The following is a 26,195-nucleotide window of genomic DNA, read 5'->3' on the forward strand; positions in this document are numbered from 1 at the left end:
CGATGAGTAGCTTTGGGAGTTCAGGAAAGTCACTCGTTACCTGCAACATAGTTTCCTATCTTAAAAATAAGAGAGTAATTCTGTACTGAGTCATTTACCATCAAAATCACTGTACAACTTGGATGTACATATGCTCCAAGACACTGTCTGATCATTTGCCTGTTTGCTCTCAGTTCTATTTTTGCCATTCCTTTAGTCTGGGGTGGACCACTGGAGGGTACATTTCCCAGGCTTCTTGGCCAGCTGGCTTGTGGTTAGGTTTGGCCAGTGGGAAACACTGGTAAGGGATTGGTGAATAGGAAAGGAGAAGCCAGAGTATCAGCCCCCACCCTTGTAGCTTTATTGATCCTAAAGAATTAGGAAATACCGGTGGAAACACAGAAGTTGTCCCGCTAACGCTTGATTTAAGGTTTAGACAACAGGACCCATCTAAAGAGTAGCCATGGAAAATCATAGTCAGCCTACATCTCATGAACATCTCTGGGTAGTATCACTGGAAATACTGTTATCTCCATGGCTTCAACTCTTGTTGGACAGCCTTTAGTTTTTTGATTCCAGCTCCCACAGGAAAGCCCTCCACCAAGGTTCTAGCTGCCTGGAGGGTCCTAGCCGCTGGGCACTACTATTACCACCTTCTCCATCTGTCCCTATAGCTGTAGGCAAGTAGTGCCTTCCTGACCTTGCTAATCCATCTCTGGGTGCCCTGCTTCATCCTGTTTGATTTTTCATATATTACCTCATTTTCTTCTTTTTGAAACATTTAAAGTGGTTTCTGTTTTCTTGACCAGACTGTGACAAATACCTTTCTCTAGAGATTTTTATTCAGGATAACTGCAATGAGATCCTAGTTAAGAATCAGCGAATAAACGACCTCTGTGAGTTCTTGCTCTAAAACATTATGATTACATGAATTGCATAATCTCTTCTAGGGTTAAAACACTATGATTATTAGCAGGAAAGAAGACAACTAGTAATTCAATTTAATTTAATGATAATTTATTGAGCTTTACTGCTATCAGACAACACCCTTGTAGTTTGGGAGATACCGGAATCTCAAATGAAATACAGGAGAAATAAATGCTAACATTGGCACTGATATAGCTATTTCCCTTTGAAAATAATCACCATCAATGACAGGAGGATTATCCACCTATACTGCTTCCAATTTAAAATCCAGACCAAGTTCATTTCATCGTCTGAGTCTAGGTCACTTGCCCATGCCCTAGCTATAAGAAAACCTGGGGAAAAAAATGGCATCTGGAATTTTCAGCTTCTATAGTTGGAGGTAAGCTTTATCTTTCGCTAAGAGAATTATGAATTCCTTCTGGACAGGAAAGAGATTCAGAGGCTGGCACATTAGAAACTTACAAATGGTCACGATACTCATTTCTTTAGGCTGGCAAACGTCAAATAATACCCTTTCCCTCATAAATACTATCAATATACACACACGTACATATACTCTAGCACAAAATTGCATTCCTAATATATTCAATCATCCACCAAGGAAGCAATCCCATATTTCTTTTTCAGTTACTGAATCTAGCATAGGATCTAGGAATAGAGAGAAAAATACAAACACTCCAGGTCTCCTCTAAAGATTCTGATTTAGCAACTCGAACGGGACCCAGGCACTACGTGTTGAAAAGGCACCATAGATAATATCCCTCACATCCCTAGTTAAAACCCATCATACCTAACAACCTCTAAGTATCCTCTCATTTATAAAATAGTATAAGTAATATGAACTTTTATAATCTAAGTCCAAAACTCCAACTTGTGAAGTGATAGAAATGCAAATATCTTGGAATACAAAAAGTCCTTAATTCAAAAAAATTAATATATACAGTCTATGGTCAGTATTGAATTTCTTCCTTTACTGCTCAAAGCATACCCTTTTTCCTCAGCTGGCATCTCAGATGGCCATGATTCTTTACCTAACTTCATTCCTTAAGAACTCAACCTCTTGATGATTCTGCCATTATAACATAGATTTATTATTAACTATTATGATTAGATCCCCTGATTTTGGCAGGTCCAATGAATCCCTGAATTTCGTTGATCTTTCTCCATACCCACTTTTGTAGATGCTCCATTATTTCCACTTGAGAGTAAAGATTAATAACTTCAGCTAATCCTGTAACTCACCTACTTTTTTCCCTTTATTTACCAGTTGCATATGAAGTTCAAAATGTCAAGAGGGATGTTTAAGCTTCCAGTTCAGGGTAAGCATTGCTGAATCTTTATTTATCCCTTGAATGTTTAAAGTTCTAAGGCAGTACAGTTCAAACTCACAGGGGAGGTAAACATGAAATACTATGGCCTTATGCTATTTAAAAGGCCAAAGACCTTTAAGGTGATTGGGAAACCAAAGAATCATGTGAGCATTAGCTTGTTGTCCAACTTCTTTTGTATTACAATGCGTTCCCTATTTCAAAACAATATTGTTTATTAACATGACCCTACATATATTATTCAGTAAGTCCATTGTTGGTAGAGTTGTCAAAAGCCAATAGGCAGAAATAATAAATGGAAATTTGAGCATGAATGCCTATTCCAAAGAGGATAAATCATTGTCTCCTCCATCATAGAAGGTGTCCATGTAACAAACTTGACTTTATCTGTTTTGTTCCGTGGTGTATCCCAAGTAATTAAAATAGTGCCTGACACACAATAAGTATCCCACTGAATGAATAAATGACAAGAGGCTCCATTTACACGGTTGCTTGACATCTCAAGGTCAAGTGTTTATTCTCTGCTAAGACCCAGTAGCAAGCCATGGGCTGTTATTTCTCAGAAGGGTGAAAGCTACTTACTAGATGAAGACAGACTTGCTCCACATTTTTTAGGATGATTTTTCCCCAAGGGACCAAGCTTCATTCAGCATCCTGGTCTACCATAGATACTTGGAGTATCAGAGTATCTATTGACTGATAAAGGCAGAGTGGTAGAAGTGTTTATATTATACAGTCTTACATTTGGAAATTCTTCTTTTACTTTGGACAGCACTCAGAGCTAACGGCCTTCAGGGCATGATAAGTTTGAAGTAGCACATCCAAATGTAATACACGTTACCATCATAATCTAAAGTGGTTCAAGAAGTACAGTGCCTCCATAATGGGAGAAGGTATGAGAAGTGACACACTCTTGCACATTAGAGAGGAAGCAAGGCCTCAAACCTTGTAAAGCAAGGCTGATTTCACCAATCTTGATGACCACACCCAGGTATATATTCATCCAATTCACCCAGGCAACTCAAGGCATTGCAGATGCTAATGGCTAAGAGTTAAACCTGGCCCCATGAACTGTCTTTTCATTGCCTCTTGGCTTACTCATGACGGAAGGAATGACGTTAAGAATGTCAAAGAGATGTCCTCCATATGCTTACCACACTCTAGCCTAAGCAGACTGCAGTCACTGCCTCTGCCTTCCACCTGCAGAAATCCACCCAATACAGCCTGAGCTTACTTTCACCCTTGCCTCCCAATGGAGTGTAATAGTGTAACAGTTCTGTTCTGTCCACTTTGTCTCCTCTGCTATAGTTATCCCAACAAATCCATAGTTCCTATCGATACATAATAGACAAAAGTCATCTTGAAGTAGAAATCCTACCCAGAGAAAGTTCCAGTTTTCTTATGCACTGAGTGTAAAACTCTACTCAATCCTTTTTTAGAAGATGAATTTCCCTGGGAGATGGTTTTGGTGATAGACTGAACTAAGGAGGGCTTTTCAATTATCATTAGCACAATCTTTATGTTTTCTGAATTTCCAGAGTCTTCCATACCCTTACAATTAGTTTTAGACAAATGGAAATTTTTAAAAGAAGAAAAAAGTGCTCTTCTGAAACTCAACGTTTGATTTTTAAATGTGACTCACTCAAGGTTGAGTGAGCCATGGCTCAGGTTCGACCTTCAGGTCTCTACTTATGACTGAGGGGACTTTTTGGTTTGTAAAAACTGGAAGGAGTCATTCTTCCCTCCCATCCACCTACTTACTCCCAGATAAAATCCTACAGAATCAGGCTTGACATTTGGCTACTAATTTTCCCCAGATCTGTTACCTGTGTATGATGACCAAACATCCCAGTTGACCCATAACTGGGGGGTCTCCTGGGATTTGGCACTCTCAGAGCTAAAGCCAGGACAGTCCCAGGAAAACTAGGATAAGTTGGATACACTAGGTTCCATCTACCTTCTCAGTTGTGGTTTGGAAAATCACCTCTGACAGCTTCTCACTACAAAATTGATCAGATAAATTTCACTAATTAATTTTACCAGGCAAGTGTAACTAGACTGATGCATCCAGCATCATTTGTGAAGTGATCCCTGCAGCTTCCATAGCTAGTTCTAATTAATTGAATGGAAGGCAAACTTTCTTTTGTTTTCTCACGTTTCCGACATTAAAAACTTTACAGTAGAAAGCTGGTAATTTAATTTGCTTTTCTTAATTTCTAGTGAGGTTAATGTGTTTTAGTGTTTGGGTGGCGATCTAAATAGAAGTTGACTTTCAGCTGTGGATACTGGAGACCACTGTCCAGATTCCCCCTTCAAGATAGAGACACTCACCCCCCACCCCTCGACTTGACTTCTGGAAGTACTGGTTACTGACAGCTCACAGCTGAGTCTATCTTCAAGAATTGGCCTAGAGACCACAGGGATTTGTCTCACCCAACATCACACTCCAACTCCAGAGACAGCCCACATCCAATAACTGATTAATGGTAAATTCAAAGGTCCAGCCCCCTTGCCTTAGTTCAAGACAACTCTAAAGGACCACCCAAGTTCCAGAGCTCCCTAAGGCATCAGCGGAAGTCATTTTTGCAACTGCATCTCAATTTAACTTTGCCTAGTCTTGCTTTCTTCACTTTCCCACAGGTATTGATATTGAGCCCAAGTGTACTCCATGATAAAATTTCTGCGTCTTATTCTCCGTCTCAGTCTTTCTGCGGACCTTGATCAAAGACAGTTTCCTGTTTTACCTACAGACTCTACATATGCTCTGGTAAATGGTGGGCCAGAAGCTTGGTAGGGGGCTTCTTAAACTTTATAAGCACTTCCATCCATTTCACCCCATTGACTTGCTGTGAAAACCGTAAGTAGATAGAGTAAGGCTATAACATATACAAAACCTACCCCAAATCATGCATTTACAGGTTTGTATATTAACAATAAGTTAAAAAAACTTACTATATAATCTATACTTTAGTTAGCAGATACAAATCCAGCACCAGAATTTTACATTACTCAGTTCAAATAGGGTGACTATAGTCATACTTTGCCCATGTAGTCTCACAGTTTATACCTGTTGTCTGAAAATAATTATCAAGTGTCCCCTTTCAGTCTCAAAAGGATCCCAGTTTGGACAATAAAATATGTGATCCCCTAGTTGTAAGGAATTCTCCTTAATTTACCAATTAATAAATGAGAGCATTGCATGGTATAGACAAAGATGGATATAGAAAAATAAATGGGTACTGACTCACAAATCACAGCATGGATCTAAGAAACACTGCCTCCCTCTCTACATACATCAGCAAATGATGAAGACAAAGCAGAATAAAATAAGCAACAACTTAAAGACTGAAGATTTATAGATACACCTGGAGCCATGAGTTGGTGTCCCCTGCGTGCCACTGATATCACTTTTATTATTAACTACGCTTTTACCATTTCTTCTCTAGCAGAGAAACCTATCAGTTGCCTGTGATTTTAATAATAACATCAGCAAGCTTTTATTTCAAGAGCAACTACACTAGTTAAAAGCTATTAATGTGTCAGCGATGTATTATAGTGACTTGTGAAGCTGTTCTCAAAATGTATGGGAGACACTGAATTCTGGCACAGAACTAGCTATTGATTCTCTTGGCTTTACCATAATTGAGCCTTTGAGGAAGCCAAAGACATAACTTTTATATCACTGAAGTCAAAAAAAATCACCACTACACAAAACTGGATACAAGTGACTATGCAATATGTGAGACTTGATAAAAAGATGGCAGTTATAATATAAGATCCAGCCCAGTTTTAACATCCCAGTTTATTTTTGCTAGTTGTAATACAAGTCATCCATTCCCCTATTCCTTATAAGTCATTAAAGAAAAAGGAAAAAATTCACTCCCTGAACATGGACTCGATACCCTTAGTTTGACTACCTAATTCTTAAAAGATGTAAAAATATATTTATCACGATGTTCTGAGCTTTACTGACAGGGCTAACAGTTGACCTGGAAAAGAGAGAAGCATCTCCTGGGGAAGAGGTACATCAGGAAACAAAACTGTCCTCAGTTACCTCTATCTTTCTACCTGGTGCCCACAAAAGAAGAGTGACTGTTCAGAGTTATGCCTACTGCTGTTGTAATATTGGGAAGCAAGTAGACAGATGGTTATATGGGCAGGGGTGGGGGGGTAAAAGAAAGAGGGCTCATATTTTGAACTCATAAAAAGACTCCAGGGAAAAAAAGGAGAAGGAAAAGGGAGATATGCAAACAGTTTGTAAAAGCTTACTCAAGGAAATCAGACCCAGACCCTTTGGAAGCTGTAGAGGAAGGGAAGTGTGAGGCTCCATCTGAAGCTGACCCCATTTATGCCCAGCATCCAACACTGTACACACAAAAAGTTCTATCCCCTTTTCCTCAAAAACTGAACCCAGGCAGTGACACTAAGCATAGTTGGGCAACAGCCAATAAGAAAAACATCTCATAGGATAAGACCTGACTTTGTAACAATTACCATGAGATATAAGACACAGCCTAGAGTAAGACATTTCAGACAGCGATGAAGCAGAGGAGAAAGCTTCACACATCTTGATCTGGGATTCAAGTGTCTAAACTTAACATTTTCTGCTAAATAGCAAAGTTGAAGTTCAAGGCACCATTGAGAGAAGAAAAAAAGGGCACATAATGGTTCATTCTTGAGGAAATTGGAGAAAATGTTAGTAATTGTTGCTACCCAATGAGACTGATCTGTCTATTCAAGTCCACTTGGCATCTGCTTAGATTTTAACTCTGATCCTATCCATAGCCAGAGACCACACACACTCGGCAGAAGGAAGAAAAGAACATAAAACCTTGGCCAGGGACTTCTTTAATCATCAAGGCTAGCTCCTGGTGTAGTTTAGTCATCTCTTCAGAATGCCCACAAGAATCTCACATAACTTCTCTTTTTCAAATAGATTCTAATGTTACTTTAGACAAAAGTCACAATTCAATAGAAATAGCCATTTTACTTAGGGTCAGAAAACTTAGGTATGAGTCTAATGCCACCATTCATTTATCATTGGGCTTTGAGATAAACTTTGTATTTATCACACGCTAATCGGGAAAATAACCATAATAATGTAATGACTGACTTTTTATCACTTTCTATGTACCACTTTTCTGTGTACCACTGTGCTAAGCACTGTATATATACCATCTTATTTAATTATATAGGGTAAGTAGCAGTATCATCCTCATTTGACACGTGAGGAAATTATTTAAAGTCTATTTTTAAGTGGCAACAAAGTCCTCATACTTGAGAAACAATGCTATTAGAGTGTGAAAATGTCTTGTCACACTTTAGGAATAAAAATCTTTACTCATTAAAGCCTTCTTCTCTAGATTGACCAACCTCCGTATCAGAGAATTTCAGTTTTCTTCTCCAGATATTTTCATAATCTTTTGTCACATAGAGACCCAAGTCATAATCTGCATAGAACAAAACACATAGAACATTTTGAATTCCAAAAGATGAGACCAAGTGCTATGCTAACTTTTTCACAAATCAACAGAGAACTAACCTGACATCCATAATTTGTAAATCAAAATAATACCCAAGTTTTATATGTATAAAATGGGTACTATTTTGATAGGCATGTACATACACATGCACACACACACACATATATAGCTACCGGGGGAAGGGGCAGTGAACTGAATAGATATTCACAAAGCTGCACAAGGCTAGAAACTATTGGAGTTTAACAATCGGTTGTAGAAACTTTGTGGAACACCCAGGTGTTCAGTCAAATTCCAGAAGGGCTGTACTTTAAAACGAGGGCTATCCTGGTTTTATGGAAAGCGTTACTGTAGACCAACCCCAGTAAAGGTTAAAAACCACCAGTTAGCAAATTAACTACATTCCAAGATAAAACACAAAATCTCTAAAAGAAAGTCCAGACTCCCAATGATGCAACAGTTACATTGTCTCTCATACAATTTTTAAAAATTACTTAGACATTGCAAAAATCCAGGACATTTATTGTCATATTTTGGAGGGGGAAGAGTACTGACTTAATGCAGAGTTAAAATTTACAGACAAGAAATTTTAAATGCTATTATAAACATACTCAAAGATAAAAAACAAAAGATATAAATAATGGATGAAGAGATGGAAAATCTCAGCAAGTAAATGAAAAGCATAAAAGAAAATCAAATAAGAAAATCAAAAAATAAAATACATGGAATGAAAAATTCATTGACAAGTTGTATTCACAGATCAGATGTGCAGAAAAACAGATGTGTGTATTCAAAGACAAAGAAACTATGCAACGTAAAATGCAGAGACATGGAAGACTAAATATATTTTAAAATAAATCTCAAACAATATACTGATCAAAATATCCACACACAAAATTGTACATATTGTATGGTTCCATTTATATGAATACCTAAAACAAGAATATGAATTTTTAGTGATAGAAATCAGAAAAGTGCTTATCTCTGGTGGGGAGTAGATTAACAAAGGAAGGGAGTTGTGATACTTTCCAGGGTGATATAAATGATCTATATCTTAATTGGCGTGCTGGTTTTATGTACACATTTGTCAGAACTCACCAAACTGTGCTCTCAAGGTCTGTGCATTTCACTGTGTGCAAAATATACCTGATAAAAATTATAAGGGAGTAACAGGGACATGGAAGTGATCACATAAAATAAATGGGTTTTGAAGAAGTAGAGTGATTTGATCATTTCTGAGCAATGTATACTTTAATAAGGAATTCTTATGTCCCCATTTGACAGAGGAAATGAGCCTAACACCAAACTCAATATATTGATAGGTGGGGCTTGCCTTTGAAGTAGCTGTGTAGATTCCAGACAGATGAGGGGCAGGGTGTGGAGGGAAGTGAAGTACTAACTTTGGAATCCCCATCTGCTCCCCACTTGGTGTCCCCAGAAGTGTAACAGGGATTTTGGCATCAGACTGACACACAGATGGGAGGGAAACCCTGCAAATGCTCTGAAGGGGAACTAGCCAGGGTGAGGCTTCTTAGCCCTACACACAAGATAACCCACACTCTCTTCAGCCAAGTTTCTCCCTGAAGAACCTTCTTTCATTCAGTCAGTCCTACACGGTATGATTCATGATGTCCTTAACCTTGGATGCTACCCTTCATAGTGAGGTCTCAACTCCATGACTGTGTTATTGCCTAATGGGCCAGATTCTCATGATCTATAATAACTCCGGGGGAATCCAGGATGGAATGGAGCCCATGTTAGCAGTGCTGATAGCTGTAACTCTTTGTCCAAATGTCTGTCTCAATTTTAAGCCTCGCACGTAATGTGGGTGGCCAGAAATACATTCTTCTGTGGCTGCTAAACCAAATAACTGCATGATTTCCCATTAAAAGTTTTTCCCCTAGGGACCCTGAATTGGACACATCTAGACTATGCTACTGTAAATAAGTGTAGTTGGTCTTCCCAACTGGTGACATGTTGCTAGTGGTGTCTACAGAATTTCTATAGTATAGAATAGGGGCTACTCACCAGCTCTAATCAGTTGGCTGTAGCTTCTTGGGTTGCATAATTGACTATACTTGCAAAGTATGTCCAGGCTTAGAGAAAATGAGATTGATTCACAGTGATTTCCGTGAAGTGGTGAAGAGAATGACAGTGTTCCATGCTACCAATTTACAACCTCACATACTATTAAGAGAGCACGGGACCTGACCATGAAGGAAACTGAATTCTACTCCTGCACCTAACACTAACTAGCTCTCTGACATGGGAAAGTACTGCATAACTGTGGGTCTTTATTCTCAGGACTAACAAAGGGATAAAATAATAGTTGATCTCTAAATACCACTTCACCTATATTATTCTGTGAATCATCAAAACTGCACTTCTCTCCTCCTAGGTAGACTCATGCCTTCCTGTTTTTCTCTCACCTCATAATACCCATTATATGTACAGAGGAACAAACTCAGACAATCAAGAAAATAAAAAGAAATAAAATGTAGTTTCTTATCAATTGTCATAACATTGAATTTATTCAATTTAAAACCAATATATTTAGGTAAATTTTTTCTTTTTCATCAATTATTTTTCTGACCTATATAAAGGTTGTAAGTTGTAAATTAATGTTATCATCTAGAAGTCCCACCTGCCTGTAGTGTGTCCTGAATGTGCATTCTATGAATCTTTTCTAGAAGATAGTATTGTTATATGCTTTCTAGTTTGCCAACAATTTTGCCTTCATTATCTTAGTTGAATCATACAGGTCTATGGAGTTAGCTGGTATGTTATTTTTACCTGATTTTGTGGATGAATTAACTGAGGTTTGAAGAAATAAAGTCATTTTCTTTGATCGATTCCTTCGACTGGTAACTGGCAGTGCTGGAGCTGGAATGCGGATCTCTTCCTGACTCATCTAAATGTTCTCTCCTCTATGAGAATAAGATTTCAAGTCTTTCAACTTCAAAGCCAATGTTCTTCCTATCTCTTGAACTGCATTAATTAGTTGGAAACCTAAACCAACTAGCCGTATGTCTGGAGTGATCAGAAGCTAAGGAACCACGGGGTAGGGATATGGTAAATGGAATTCAAGCACTGAAAGAAGGGTCAGAACAGATAATCTTAAAGCTGAAATGCTATCTTCAGCTCAATGACAAAAATAAATATGCCTTCTTCCCATTTTGTCCAGGTGTTGTTCTTTTTTTAAAAGTTTTGCAGCCCTTTGCTTTTATTCTTTCTTTCTCTGCACTTGATTTTCCTATAAGGCAGAGAAAGATGGACTCAAGGGCTCAGATGTGAAAAAGCTTGAATTAACATAGCAAAGTCCCTAGTACTGGCCATTCCCAGAACCTACAAACAAATTGGGAAGATTTGGAGACTTATACCATCACCTATTGTTCATAGTCACCAGCTGCCTCAGGGCCCCTACCCTCCTGGGTACAAAAGCAATAGACTCAGAGTATTTGTGTCAATATGACTAAAGCGTAAAGGAAGGGTCATTTAAAAGAGCTTATTGTCACAAGAGAACACAGGAGGAAAGACGGAGTCGATATTAGAAGAACAATAGCCAATCTTCTATTTAGTGTTTTCTAAATACTAAATGGTGCCATTTCCTTGGACAAAATTTCTATCACTAAAATGGAGGATGGCTGGGACATTAGAACAGCTTTTAACAGCTACTGAAAATTTGTATTTATGTGTAAGGGCACAGACATGGGCATGGGGTATGTCTAGGGATGTTTAGGTTTTATCTTCTCCAGGCAAATAAGTTATCAGATGGAAGCATTAATTGATTTAAAAAGATACAAACCAACTCTTAAGCTGCAATTCTCTAAATGTCCACTATGATCGTGAAAACAACTATTAAGGTTAAAGCTATCAGGTCTGAAAATTTCTTAATTCTGGGAAAGACACATTCAAGAAGAGAAGTACCTCTGCCCAGGAAAGGAAGAAACAATCTCTTCCAGAAAAATATAAAAAGGGCAAGTCAGAATGCCAACAAAGACTATTCATATAAGAACAATGGAAGTGTCCAGATGTGTTAAGGAAATCAGTTACCACGGAGTTATATGGTGGAAAGAGGCAAAACGTGCAAAAATATTCCTCTCTTTATTCATTTTTCTAGGCATAGTCAATGTCTAGACGATTCTGCATTTAAAGCTGGCTTCTATTTTAACATGATTATAGATATTGTCATCATACCTGCCCGTTTTCAGAGGCAAAGACAACCTTAAATATTATGTTGAATGAACCTTTACAGAAATTTCAGTATTTCAGCAAAAGGTAACTGATCAAAGTAATACAGAAAACCTTTAAATGGAAATGAACCTAAATTGAAAAGATTAACAGCCCTCCAAAAATGGAGACAAATAGCTTAAAGAAATACCTCCACTATTCACAGACATGTGTTTCGCAATGTGCATACACATAACGGCTATACTGCATACGTCTCTGATTATAAATGTGCGTAGGTAGTACCTTTCTAATCATAAGATCTGCGCCAGGATAAGTATAAATATCCTCACAATTGTAACTGCAATGACTGACTTTTTAATAGTACTATTGTATTTAGTTTTCCTCCAGTTTAAAAATTATTTTAAGTATGGTTTAAATTATTTAACTAGAAAGTCTCATTTTAGAGTCTTCATGAGTACAAAAAGCAAGAAAGGGGGTGTATCATCAGTAAGGCTTTTCAAATGTACTATCCTTCTTCAGAAAAACGTGGAAGTCCACAGTGAACATTTTTATGTTTAATGCTGCAGTGGAATGAACATTGCTCAGTGTGGGAAAATATTATCAAATCACATAACCACAGACATGCAGTTATCTGACAACTCTATAACATCCAGAAGACATTTCTAAAAGATTATTTTTTCCCAAAGAGTCTAAAGCAAATGAAGAATTATTTAAGCATTATTATCTTAAAACTCAATGAGTTTCAAACCTTTGCAAATCAAAATCACAATGAGACATCACTTCACATCTGTCAGAACGGTTATCGTCAAAAAGACAAGAAATAACAAATGTTGGCGAGGATATGCAGAAAGGGGATCCCTCGTACACTGTTGGTGGGAATGTAAATTGGTGCAGCCACTATGGAGAACAGTAGGGAGGTTTCTCAAAAAACTAAAAATAGAATTATCATATGACCCAGCAATTCCACCCCTGGGTATGTATCCGAAAAGAACAAAAACCGCTAATTAGAAAAGATATATGCACCCCAGTGTTCACAGCAGCATTATTTACAACTGCCAAGAAATGGAAGCAAAAAAAAGTGGAGGCCCAGCGCAGGCCCAGGATGCAAAAGTGATTGCATCCTGATACAAAAATGAGAGAGTGGACGAGGAAGGTAGTTAGGGCCCTAGAACAGAGAATTTTAAATAGCATATAAATAAACGTATACTTAATACTTTCACTCATTCATGAAGAAAGACTTGTTGAGTACTCTGTGGTGGGCACTATGCTAGGGTTTTGGGGATATAGCCATGGACACATTCCACTCCCTCTCATGAAACTCACATTCCAGTGATGACCCTCTCAGTGTGGGGATAGATAACTCCTCCAGGCCAATGAAAGCCATAAACATGTTTTTCAGCTTACAAATAGAAGAGGAACATCTCAGAGTTTGGAAGTGATCATCACAACTATCCTCCCCACTACCAAATTCAGAAAGACTTGAAAGAGATGCAGGAGTCAGAAAAACGGAAATGAAATTTTCAGCCTTGTTAATAAATCTGAACTGGAGAAGGGGTTTATCCTGGCTTTCCTACTGACCTTCCTAAGATCCCTGCATCCAGCAAGGCTGGACTGGGGTCACACACTCACAAGGGAGCTTGCATTTGTGGCGCCAGCTCTCCCCAAGTCATTACTTCCCCCTTACTTGTTTGGCTCAAAAACATCCAGCTTCAGTGATGAGGGACACTGAGAAATAGAAAATAGCCTCTAGATCGTTCTCTAGAAGGCAGACCACAGATCTAGCCTAGGTAAATTTACCCGGGAAAGGCAGGAGAATGATTAGCTGCCTCTACAGGTAGGCAAATAAGAAAAGAGAAAGAACCTAAAAGAAGCTGAGACTTTTCCCAGTCGCACAAATTAAATATCATTGTTCTTCCCTTGGTAGGGAGAGAGAACTGGACAGGGAGACAGACTAAAGGATTGTTCCACAAAAGTTCTCCCTTTTGAGGGAACTTCTGTAGAAGAATAGAAGACAGAAGAATAAGCTCTCAGCTCCCTAAAAAAAAACAATATTGAGCTGACTGTGGAGCATGTGACGAAATTTAATGCAAAAAGCAGAGACTCTTTTAAAAACTAGTCCAAAGATGACAGCCTTGAGTCCCAGAGAAGCCACTCAAGTTCAAGAACACAAAAGTGGTCTCCAAACCTGAGTTAAGCTGATCCCAGTATCTAAGGCCTTTTCCTTACACCAGTGTTTCTACTTTTGGTCTGCACTTTCTCCAAAAGACAAAAATCAAATCTATCATATTATCGATTTTAATTTTATTGGTTTTATGATTTGTAATATTTATAAATGTGCCTCGATTTTACAGCTATATAGGAGCTATAAGCATAAGGAGTTTACAACTAGATTATTCTTCATGTTCATATAACACTGATGTGAATAATTCCACTCATAGAAGTTTGTGAGAATAGTATTGTTGTCTTTTAAAATGGCATTATACAGGACTCATGTTTGAAAACTGTTACTCCATAATACCGCCCCAGAAAACGATATTTGTCTCAGATAGAAAATTCTAAAAGGAGTAATAAGTGTGGTTTCTGGGGAAGTGACTAAAAAAATTAAGAGATTCATTTGGGGCTTATTTTAGTAATAATGAAGAATGTGAAACAACAGTATTAAAGAATAATGTATTAAATAGCTGGGACAAGATGCCCTGGTTACAGGTTAATATAAAAATCTATCACAAGAAACACATTAAACATAAGGGGCTCTCATAGTTCTCCTACTAAAATATACACTTTAGAGCCAGGATATCAAGATAAAAAGCAATTATTGATCATTTTAAATCGCTCAATTTATTAAATTGCTCATAGAACAATAGAACAGGCTTCTGTGGTTTCTCCTGAAAATTAAATCACCACGTAGAAACAGCTATGAAAAATACAGTTTTTCAAAACTTATGTTCAGTGTCTTGAAACTAATTTATTTATATATACATCAATCTTAAATGAGCAAGAGAAAAATAAAAGACAAAATTTCTCTGAATCTCACCATTCTCACCTGAGCAGGCTTATTTGTCGATGGGTTGACAGCCTGCACTCCGTTGCTATGGAGTTTTTTAAAGGACTGAGTGAACCCATAGGTTTAAATTATTTCTAAATGAAGTTCTGGTATCAACATCAAATATTTTTGTATCTGGACAGCCAGGCAATTGCTATTTCCTGCTTTATCTCTAGTTTCAGAAGAGCGATCACTAGTAGATGAGATAAAAATCTGGGTTGAGGGACAGAGGGAGAAGAACTCTGTAAAATGTTTTTATCAGGTAGCTATTTCTGCTGAGTTTAAAGAGATAACTTCAGAGCTTCCCTGGTGGCGCAGCGGTTGAGAGTCCGCCTGCCGATGCAGGGGACACGGGTTCGTGCCCCGGTCCGGGAAGGTCTCACATGCCGCAGAGCAGCTGGGCCCGTGAGCCATGGCCGCTGAGCCTGCGCGTCCGGAGCCTGTGCTCCACAACGAGAGAGGCCACAGCAGTGGGAGGCCCGTGTACCGCAAAAAACAAAAACAAAAACAAAACATGCAATTACCAAACAATCCAGCAATTGTACTCCTGGGCATTTAGTCCAGAGAAATAAAGACTACACCCAACTTTCCAGTTACATTGATTGGTAAGTTGAAATATAACGTTAGTTAATCATCTCGCATATGCCAAGTTAATAGACACTCCAAAATGACTAAAAATTCTAGGGTAATAATAAAATTATCCAAAAATAGTTACAGGGAACAAAATCAGATTTCTAGCTTTGAAAATATCTGTTCACCCATTGAATTACACTCCAGTTTCAAATCTCTGATGTGATAAAACAACAGAATGATACTAAATATTAATAGCCCCAGGATGCAATGTAAATATGGAACATTTGACAGGTCAAAATTGCGAATACGGATGTCTATTCTTTAGCAAAATAGGGACATGTTAATAATCAGCAATTTCGATAAGACTGACGGGATGGCTTTCTCCAGGGGAACTGCTGTCAGCACAACGGAGAGCTTATTTGTATCTGTGAGCTAAAGTTTCATGATCCAAGTGGATTGTTCAAAAATGGGCAACTCCAGATTATGAGCGTTATAGCTCCAAATGGGATTGTAGATAGTGATTATTTCCCAAAACCCCAGAATCTGAAGTCATCCATGAATGCACCCTTGAGGATTTCCAAACTTGGGAGCTAACCATAGGAAGCTCTTGTATACAAAGCTCCAGGCACATTGTGGAAACAGCAGTCTGTCTTTGTACATCGTAATGATGAAGAGCTCAAACCACAGGTTCATACAGGGTTGAGTCTGACTCCTGGTATGTTACTCACACAGCTATATGAGCTTTTAAAAAGTCACTTTAAGTCTCTCAGCCTCTGTGTCCTCTTTTTTTAATATTTTGTTAATGAATTATAGTTAACTTACAATATTATATTAGTTTCAGGAGTGTAACAGTGATTCAGTATTTTTATAGATGATGTAAAGTTATTATAATATTAACTATATTCCCTGTGTTGTACATTATATCCTTGTGACTCATTTTATAACTGGTAGTTTGTACTTCTTAATCCCTTTCCCCTATTCTGCCCACCCACGTGCTCCTTCCTCTCTGGATTACTAGTGGTTACTAGTTTGTTCTCTGTATCTGTGAGCCTGTTTCTGTTTTATTTGTTAATTTGCTTTGTTTTATAGATTCCACATGTAAGTGAAAATATACAGTATTTGTCTTTCTCTGGCTTATTTCACTAAGCATAATACCCTCTAGGTCCATTCATGTTACTGCAAAGGGCAAGATTTCATTCTTTTTTATGGCTAAATAATATTCTATTATATATATGACATATATATAGAGAGAGCATATATATATATAATATCTTCATCCATTCATCTGTCCATGGACTTTCAGCTTGCTTCCATATCTTGGCATTTGTAAATGATGCTGCCGTGAACATTGGGGTGCAAATGATTTTCCAATTACAGTTTCTGTTTTCTTCTGGTAGAATAGAGTAGAAATGCTAGGTAATATGGTAGTTCTATTTTTCGAGTAAAAGCTATACTGTTTTCCATGGTGGTTGCACCAATTTACATTCCTAACAGCAGTGCACAAGGGTTGCCTTTATCCACAACGTCACCAACACTTATTTCTTGTCTTTTTGATGACAGCCATTCTGACATGTATGAGGTGATATCTCACTGTGGTTTTGATTTGCATTTCTCTGATGATCAGTGATTTTGAGCATCTTCTCATCTGTCTGTTGGCCAACTGTATGTCTTCTTTGGGAAAATGCCTATTTAGGCCCTCTGTCCATTTTTCATCATATTATTTGGCTGTTGAGTTTTATGAGTTCTCTATATATTTTGCATGTTAACTCCTTATTGGATGTACCATTTGCAAATACTTTCCCCTGTTCAGTAGGTTGCCTTTCACGTTGTTAATGGTTTCCTACACTGTGCAAAAGCTTTTTAGTTTGATGGGATCTCACATTTATTTTTGCACTTGTCCTTGTCTGTAGAGACAGATCGAAAAATATATTGCTAAAACAGATGTCAAAGAGCAGACTACCTACATTTTCTTCTGGAAGTTTTATAGTTTCAGATATTATATTTAAGTCTTTCATCCATACTCAGCTTATATTTGTATACGGTGTGAGAATGTAGTCCAGCTTGATTCTTTTTCATGAAGCTGTCCAATCCTTCCAACACTACTTATGGAAGAGACAGTTTTCCCCCCATTCTTGCCTTTGTCGTAGATTAATTGTATGTATGTGGGTTTATTTCTGGGCTCTCTATTCTGTTTCACTGATTTGTGAGTGGGTTTTGGCCAGTACCATAGTGTTTCTGGGGTTTCTTTTTAACATCTTTTTTTCTTCAACATCTTTATTGGAGTATAATTGCTCTACAATGGTGCATTAGCTTCTGCTGTATAACAAAATGGATCAGCCATATGTATACACATATCCCCGTATCCCCATCCTCTTGCATATCCCTCCCACCCTCCCTATCCCACCCCTCTAGGTGGTCACAAAGCACTGAGGTGATCTCCCTTGTGCTATGTGGCTGCTTCCCACCAGCCATCCATTCTACATTTGGTACTGTATATATGTCCATGCCACTCTCTCACCTCATGCCAGACCACCCCTCACCCTCCCCGTGTCCTCAACTCCACTCTCCAAATCTGCACCTTTAATGCTGTCTTGCCCCTAAGTTCTTCAAAAACTTTTTTTTTTTTTTTAGATTCCATATGTATGTGTTAGCATACGGTATTTTTCTCTTTCTGACTTACTTCACTCTGTATGACAGACTCTAGGTCCATCCACCTCACTACAAATAACTCAATTTCATTTCTTTTTATGGCTGAGTAATATTCCATTGTATATATGTGCCACATCTTCTGTACCCACTCATCTGTTGATGGACACTTAGGTTGCTTCCACGTCCTGGCTATTGTAAATAGAGCTGCAATGAACATTGGGGTACATGACTCTTTTTGAATTATGGTTTTCTCAAGGTATATGCCTAGTAGTGCGATTGCTGGGTCGCATGGTAATTCTATTTATGGTTTTTTAAGGAAACTCCATACTGTTTTTCATAGTGGCTGTATCAATTTACACTCTCACCAATAGTGCAAGAGGGTTCCCTTTTCTCCACACCCTCTCCAGCATTTATTGTTTGTAGATTTTTTGATGTTGGCCATTCTGACTGGTGTGAGATGATATCTCATTGTAGTTTTGATTTGCTTTTCTCTAACGATTATTAGTTCTAATAGGTTTTTGGTGGAATCTTTAGGGCTTTCTATGTATAGTATCATGTCATCTGGAAATAGTGACAGTTTTATTTCTTCCATTCCAATTTGGCTGCCTTTTTTTTTTTTTTTTGACAAGTGTTCTGGCTGTGGCTAGGCCATCCAATACTACGTTTAATAAAGGTGACAAGAATTGGCATCCTTGTCTGGTTCCTGATCTCAGAGAAAAAGTTTTTAGCTTTCCACCATTGACTATGATGTAAGCTATAGACCTGTCAAAACTGACCTTCATTATGTTGAAATATGTTCCCTCTACACCCACTTTGTTGAGAGTTTCTATCATGAATGGATGTTGAATTCTATCAAAAGCTTTTTCTTCACCTATGAAGCCTTTCATGCAATTTTTATTCTTCACTTTGTTAGTATGGTGTATCACATTGACTTGTGATACTGAGCCATCCTTGCAAACCTGGAGTAAGTCTCACTATGAACCTTTTAATGCATTGTTGAATTAAGTTTGCTAATATTTTGGTGAGGATATTTGTGTCTATGTTCATCAGGGATATTAGCCTGTAATTTTCTTTTATATGTAGTGCCTTGTTTGGTTTTAGTATCAGAATAATGCTGACCTCATAGAATGAGTTTGGAAGTGTTCCCTCCTCAGTTTTTTAGAATAGTTTGAGAAGGATAGGTATTAACTATTCTTTAAATGTTTGGTAGAACTACTCCTGTCCAGTCCTGGTCATAAAGCCTGCTGGGTTTTCAAAACCCATTAAGGGGGCTCATCTTCCTGGTGAGCTCATCTTCCCCAAGGCTAAAGTGCCCAATGTGGGACTCAAACCCCTTGCTCCTTAGGAAAGACCTCTGAGTTTGCGATATCCCCTCCCACTTTTGAGTTGCCTGCCAGGGGTGTGGGTCTTGACTAGATCATGAATCTTCTTCTACCCATTTTGATGTGATTTTTTTCTTTAAATTCTTAACTGCCTAAAGAGCTGTTCTACTAATAGCCAGGTCATTCTCAGAGGGAGTTGTTCTATAGGTAGTTGTAGTTTTGGTGTGTCCCTGGAGGGAGGTGAGCTCAGGATCTTCCTACTCTGCCATCTTGATCCTACGTCAGTGTCCTCATCTTTAAAGTAAGGATAATGCCTACCTTGCAGGGCTGATACAAGATTCAAATTACATAGTAAAAAGCACTTAGCACAAATCATGGCATATCGTTCTATACCACATGACTCTTTCTGCTAACCAGCAGGCAGGGCCAGATCTAGCCTTCAACAGCCCTTTGTCCTCAAATGCCCCACAGTGGGTTTTTATTATCTAAGATTCGCCACTTACTCCAGACAACAAAATGAAATCCAAATAAAGTAAATGTAAAACCTCCAATTATAAAAAGTAGAAGAAATTTTAGGTGAATAATTATGTAATACCTAAATCATTGTCAGATTATGGTAGGTGGGGTTTTTATATTTTTCTATATTTCAAAGTTTTTTATTTTTCAAATTGAAGAATGTAATTAAAAAACAAAACCACTACCATCAATACTATTTAGATTATGGAAGACTAATAAAATTACATAGTAAGCCTTCTGGGTTTTTTTTCCTCCCCTATTTTCCACACCTGAGAGAGGTCTGCTACATATTTCCCCATTATCTGACAGAGCAACTTGTCATATTTTTTTGCCATTCTAGGTCTATTCCTTCTCTGATCCTTTGCACAGCCACAATTATCACCTTCTATTCATTCCTAACCATAGCAGAGAATGCATATGTTGCTCTAAGCGTGCATATTTCATTGGGCCTCGTGCCTTGATTAACCCAGGGGAAATGTCAGTAGTGACTCCTTCCTCTCATTTCCCTCTGGTTATACACAGTTCTGGTCTGACACTGAAACCTCAATATTTGTGAATTCTGCTTTCAACTAGAATAGTCCTATACTTGGATATATTCTCAAGCTTTCTACTGAATTACTGAAGCCCAGAAATATTTCTATTGATAGTGGTAGCAAAACAAACAAAAGAACATCTTCCCAGGCCTATATTTAGACTAGATAGTGGAGGCTGTAACCTATACCTCTCTAATATCAGAACACTTGCCAGAAAAGCTATGCAGTTAACCATTTGGCTATTCAGGATTTCTCTAGGAAAAACATGTTAAGTAATGAAATCTTCATGGTAAATTAGTATGTCAGGCAAATTTGCTGCTTGAACCATGCATCTTCAGTGAGACATAAAAACAGCAACATCAGGTGGAAAACACGATGAAGAGATCATTTATGAGAGTGAAACCAAACTCCACCTCATATTTTTTCTAGAATGTGCCTATTTTCAATAATATTCTCATAACTAATTCTTTGAGTCTACAAATGTTTTACATCAAATAATTCTACTTTTCCGAAAGCTATTTAGATCTGGTACTCGGCAACATGCAGAAAGGCATTGGATTCCAGTCTGGATTTTGCCACTGACTAATATGTGCCTTACATATGTCAATTTGCCGCCTTAGACCTCAGATGACTTATGTATAAAATGAGAAGTTAAGGAGAGTCAGAAAGACCTTTTATAGCTCTAATATACTATGGTTCAGTGGCATATTTACTTTGAATGACACATGAGCAAGGGCTAAAATTAAAAAGGCACGTTTGACTTATAGACTCGTGAGATGAGAATTGGAAGAGACCTGAAAGATTATCTAGGAATCATAAAATCAAACCTTGGCATTGGAAAATGACCTATTTGTTTTAAAAAGAAAATGTTATGCAATAAACAAATGCAGCCAAATAATCTTAAAATAAAAAGCATATGAGCATATTCTCCACAATTTTGCTTCTGAAAATATCAGGATGGGGGATAAAACATGTATCATCCATCATTTCAGAAAGGGAGCCACCATTTACTTTATGCTTATTATTTTATGGGTATTTTGCTAAGTATGTCACACATTTTTTTATTCAGTCAATGAGAACAACTTTATGAGGCAGATGTTAATAACCCCATATAACCAATCAGGAAAGTAGAGTGCAAAAATATAAGATAACATATGTAAGGTTATTCAATCAATTCAAGGTAGTATAGTTAGCAGGTGGAAATCCAAGAATATTCAAAACCAGATCTGTTTGACTCTAAAATCTGTGCTCATTTTCCTCTATGACATAACTTGTCTAAGATTTTCTTGACAGTCAAGCTTTCCCATGCATTCTAGACATGGCCTAGTTCTGAAGGCCAGAGAAGAGGAGATTCATCTTAGACTAGGCAAATGTCACTGCCTTTCATTTCATCTGATTGTTCATTTCCTCTTTGGAAGTATAAACGAGTTAACAGGGAAAATAGTCTAATAATCAACCTCCCTAACTTCAAGGGTATAACTGTTTCTGTAAAAGCTCCTCTGTAGTTATATTAAAATTGTTTGAAATTTCCTCTCATTTTTACTCTTCATCAGTTATCATAATAGTCTTGGAATTTCAAAGTTATGTCAGAACATTTATGATAGAAAACCATAAAGGGCATAAAGCCAAATACTGTACCTTAATTCCAGGGGATTCATACACATATTTTGCTGCAGTTCTATATTTATTATTTTTATTTGGCATGTCCTAACAGCACAAACTATATAGTTCTCAAAATGTCTCTGATCATGTGGACTAAAAGAAATTTCTATTTTTGTTTACAATCCTCTTCAGTCTATGTTATTTTTTCTTAAGTATGAGGTTACTGAGAGAATTAGAAATATAAGTAAAATTATATATGACGTTGGAATTACAAAATACAACAGATGCTATAGTGGAGAATATAAAATTCTTAGAGCTATAGCCCCAAAACAATAAATTATATTAAGGTACTTCTAATTGAAAATTTTGAGGATTAACCCCAGGTTTTGATAGTATAAGCTGTCCTTGGACACTTGAATGTACATAATTAAAATAAAGTGATGAATAAAAATACATATATATAATACATGTAGCATATGTACACATACATATATCCATATACATGTATAAATACATATTAAAAAGTTAATAAATATGACTAAACAAAACACATGGGCACACACACACCCCTACATGCATCATAGTAAAACTGGAGAACTCTAAATAAAAGAGACTTTTTAAATATCCACAGTACAAATCACCTAAAATCTATTGGTTTTTACATTGACAGCTGACTTCTCATGAGCGACAATGGAATCCAAAAGTTAATGAGTTGAAGGAAAATAACTGTACATCGAGAAGTCTAAATTCAGCAAAACTGTCTATTAAGAACAAAGTCAAAATAAGGATATTCTCCAAAACAGATAAAAATACGAGAAGGATGTAAATAAAGATTTGGCAATGTTTACTTTTGAGCATTGCGATTGTCACAATGTGTTTTTAAATATTTATGATAATACACAGGCAGTCCTAGCTTTGCACAATAGTGCAGGACCATAAAAATGACTAAAATCTTGCAAAGCGATCTTTTTAATAATTAAAAAAATTACAATTGTTCCATGACCTTTAAAATTTTTTGGTCAAAACATCAAATACTTTTTACCGGTCAGTTATAAATATATAGGGAAATGAAAAATAGTAAAACTAACGTTTATTTAGTACACTGTAATTTAAAACATTAGAAATATTGAGAAAGTATTTTGCTTCTGGTAAAAAACATATCAAGATTAGTTTGAGCAGTGCTTGCCCTCTTCTCATTGTATAACTTATAATATGGAGTGAACATCTTTGTTATGCCTTGCCAAATTATAATACTCATCTCTAAGCTTGGATGAGCTTCCAGCACTTTATCCTTTGTGCTTTTAATGTCATGAACTATCTCTAAGAGTAGCTTTAATATGTTGTTTGCCAGAATCACTTCCTCTGGGTTATCTTTTACCACAACTACTTTCCTCATTTATATTGACAAGATCACCTTCACCAAGTTCCTCTAGCTCTTTATCTATACTCTTCAAACAGCACCACTGTCAACATTCTCACAAGCAGCTATTTCTTCCAAAACTCCATTTTTACAGCTGATTCAAATTTCACTTTCAGCCTTGTCAATTTTTCAACTCTTTGTTACACTTCATCTTTGTTGGCTAATTCCCTCTTTTGGTTATCAATTTTTGTAAAATGCTGCATGAGTTTATTGCCAAGAAACTAGAAGAATACATCTATATGCTTTGCTCTCTGTAAATGAACTGAACAACAGATGTGTTGTGAGCGTATCACTGAGAGACTCTGAAAGAAGTGGCACGACTGGTCACTGATCACAGGTAGCATTGGTTATTTACATAGTCATTTGTGGAATGAATATCTAGCAGCAAAGTTTGTATTTTATGCAATGATTCACAGTTAGTACAACACGGTAACTGAAATTTGAACCGTGTTGTTGGGAGATTGGTGTTATTTAATGAAACCATGATAACTGATGCTTGTGCCTATCAGAAGCATGTAAAATGAGGATTGGTTACACGTGACCAATGTATTGGTATTGTATTGTATTATTGTATTGTATTATTGTGTATGATTTTCTATATTTTCTACAATGAACATTTATTACTTTTGTGATAAGTAAAAAATTTCAGACCAATAAAAATTGAGAGTATTTATCACCAACAGTCATTCAGAAAATTAATTGAAAAGGATTGTCCTTCTGGCAGAAAGGAAATGATACCAAATGGGAGGTCTGAGAGGCAAGATGGACTGAAAGAAGATATTGGTAAATATATGCATATATCTTTTATAAATGACCTTATTAAAATATATGTAGAAGGACAAGATGAAACAATTTCTTATCACAACCCTTCCAAGTTAATAATTATCAAGTGTTTTAATTCCAGTTTTGGGGTATGAATATTGATGGCTTTGTTAAATATTGTTTGCATGTTAAAAAAGCTGGGGTGAGCACTAAAAGAATACAGAGAATGTGCATTCCACAAAATGGAGGGGAAATAATAGGAGAGAAATAGTTAGAAACTTAATCCAAAGAAACCAAGAGGGAACAAAAACCAAAAAAAATAAAAAGGAAAAAATAGTAAAATAGAACAAACAATATCTTTCACAGTACATATTAAATAATATAATGCATATAAAAGTGACAGTTGCCGCCAGCCTCTGCCGCTGCAGGCTTGCCCCGCACTCCGTACCCCTCCCTCCTCCCGGCCTGAGTGAGCCGGAGACCCCGAATCAGCGGCTCCTTTAACCCTGCCCTGTCTGAGCGAAGAACAGATGCCCTCCGGCAGAGGCGGGGCCAAATCCAAAGCTGAACCCCGGGAGCTGTGCGAACAAAGAAGAGAAAGGGGAGTCTCTCCCAGCAGCCTCAGGAGCAGCGGACTAAATCTCCACAATCAACTTGATGTACCTGCATCTGTGAAATACCTGAATAGACAACGAATCATCCCAAATTGAGGAGGTGGACTTTAAGAGCAAGATTTATGATTTTTTTCCCCTTTTCCTCTTTTTCTGAGTGTCTATGTGCATGTTTTGGTGTGAGATTTTTGTCTGTATAGTTTTGCTTTCACCATTTGTGCTAGAGTTCTATCCGTCCGTTTTTGCTTTTTTCTTTACTTTTAAAAAAAGATTTTTTTCTTAATAATTTTTTTTATTTTAATAACTTTATGTTATTTTACCTTATTTTATTTTCTTTTATCCTCTTTCTTTCTATATTTCTACTTTTTCTTCCTTTTACTCTGAGCCATGTAGATGAAAGGCTCTTGGTGCTCCAGCCAGGCATCAGGGCTGTGCCTCTGAGGTGGGAGAGCCAAGTTCACAACACTGGTCCACAAGAGACCTGCCAGCTCAACATAATATCAAACGATGAAAATCTCCCAGAGATCTCCATCTCAACACCAACAGCCAACTTCACTCAATGACCAGCAAGCTACAGTGCTGGACACCCTATGCCAAACAAGTAGCAAGACAGGAACACAACCCCACCCATTAGCAGAGAGGCTGCCTAAAATCATAATAGGTCCACAGACACCCCAAAACACATCACCAGATGTGGACCTGCCCACCAGAAAGACAAGATCCAGCCTCATTCACCAGAACACAGGCATTAGTCCCCTCCACCAGGAAGCCTACACAACCCACTGAACCAACTTTAGCCACTGGGGCCAGACATCAAAAACAACAGGAACTATGAACCTGCAGCCTGAAAAAAGGAGACCCTAAACACAGTAAGATAAGCAAAATGAGAAGACAGAAAAACACACAGCAGATGAAGGAGCAAGATAAAAACCCACCAGACCTAACAAATGAAGAGGAAATAGGCAGTCTACCTGAAAAAGAATTCAGAATAATGATAGTAAAGATGATCCAAAATCTTGGAAATAGAATAGACAAAATGCAAGAAACATTTAACAAGGACCTAGAAGAACTAAAAAGGAAACAAACAATGATGAACAACACAATAAATGAAATTAAAAATACTCTAGAAGGGATCAATAGCAGAATAACTGAGGCAGAAGAATGGGTAAATTACCTGGAAGAAAATAGTGGAAATAACTACTGCAGAGCAGAATAAAGAAAAAAGAATGAAAAGAACTGAGGACAGTCTCAGAGACCTC

The sequence above is a fragment of the Neophocaena asiaeorientalis genome, unplaced genomic scaffold (genome assembly GCF_003031525.2).
Source record: "Neophocaena asiaeorientalis asiaeorientalis breed wild unplaced genomic scaffold, Neophocaena_asiaeorientalis_V1.1 scaffold177, whole genome shotgun sequence".
Taxonomy (NCBI): Eukaryota; Metazoa; Chordata; class Mammalia; order Artiodactyla; family Phocoenidae; genus Neophocaena; species Neophocaena asiaeorientalis.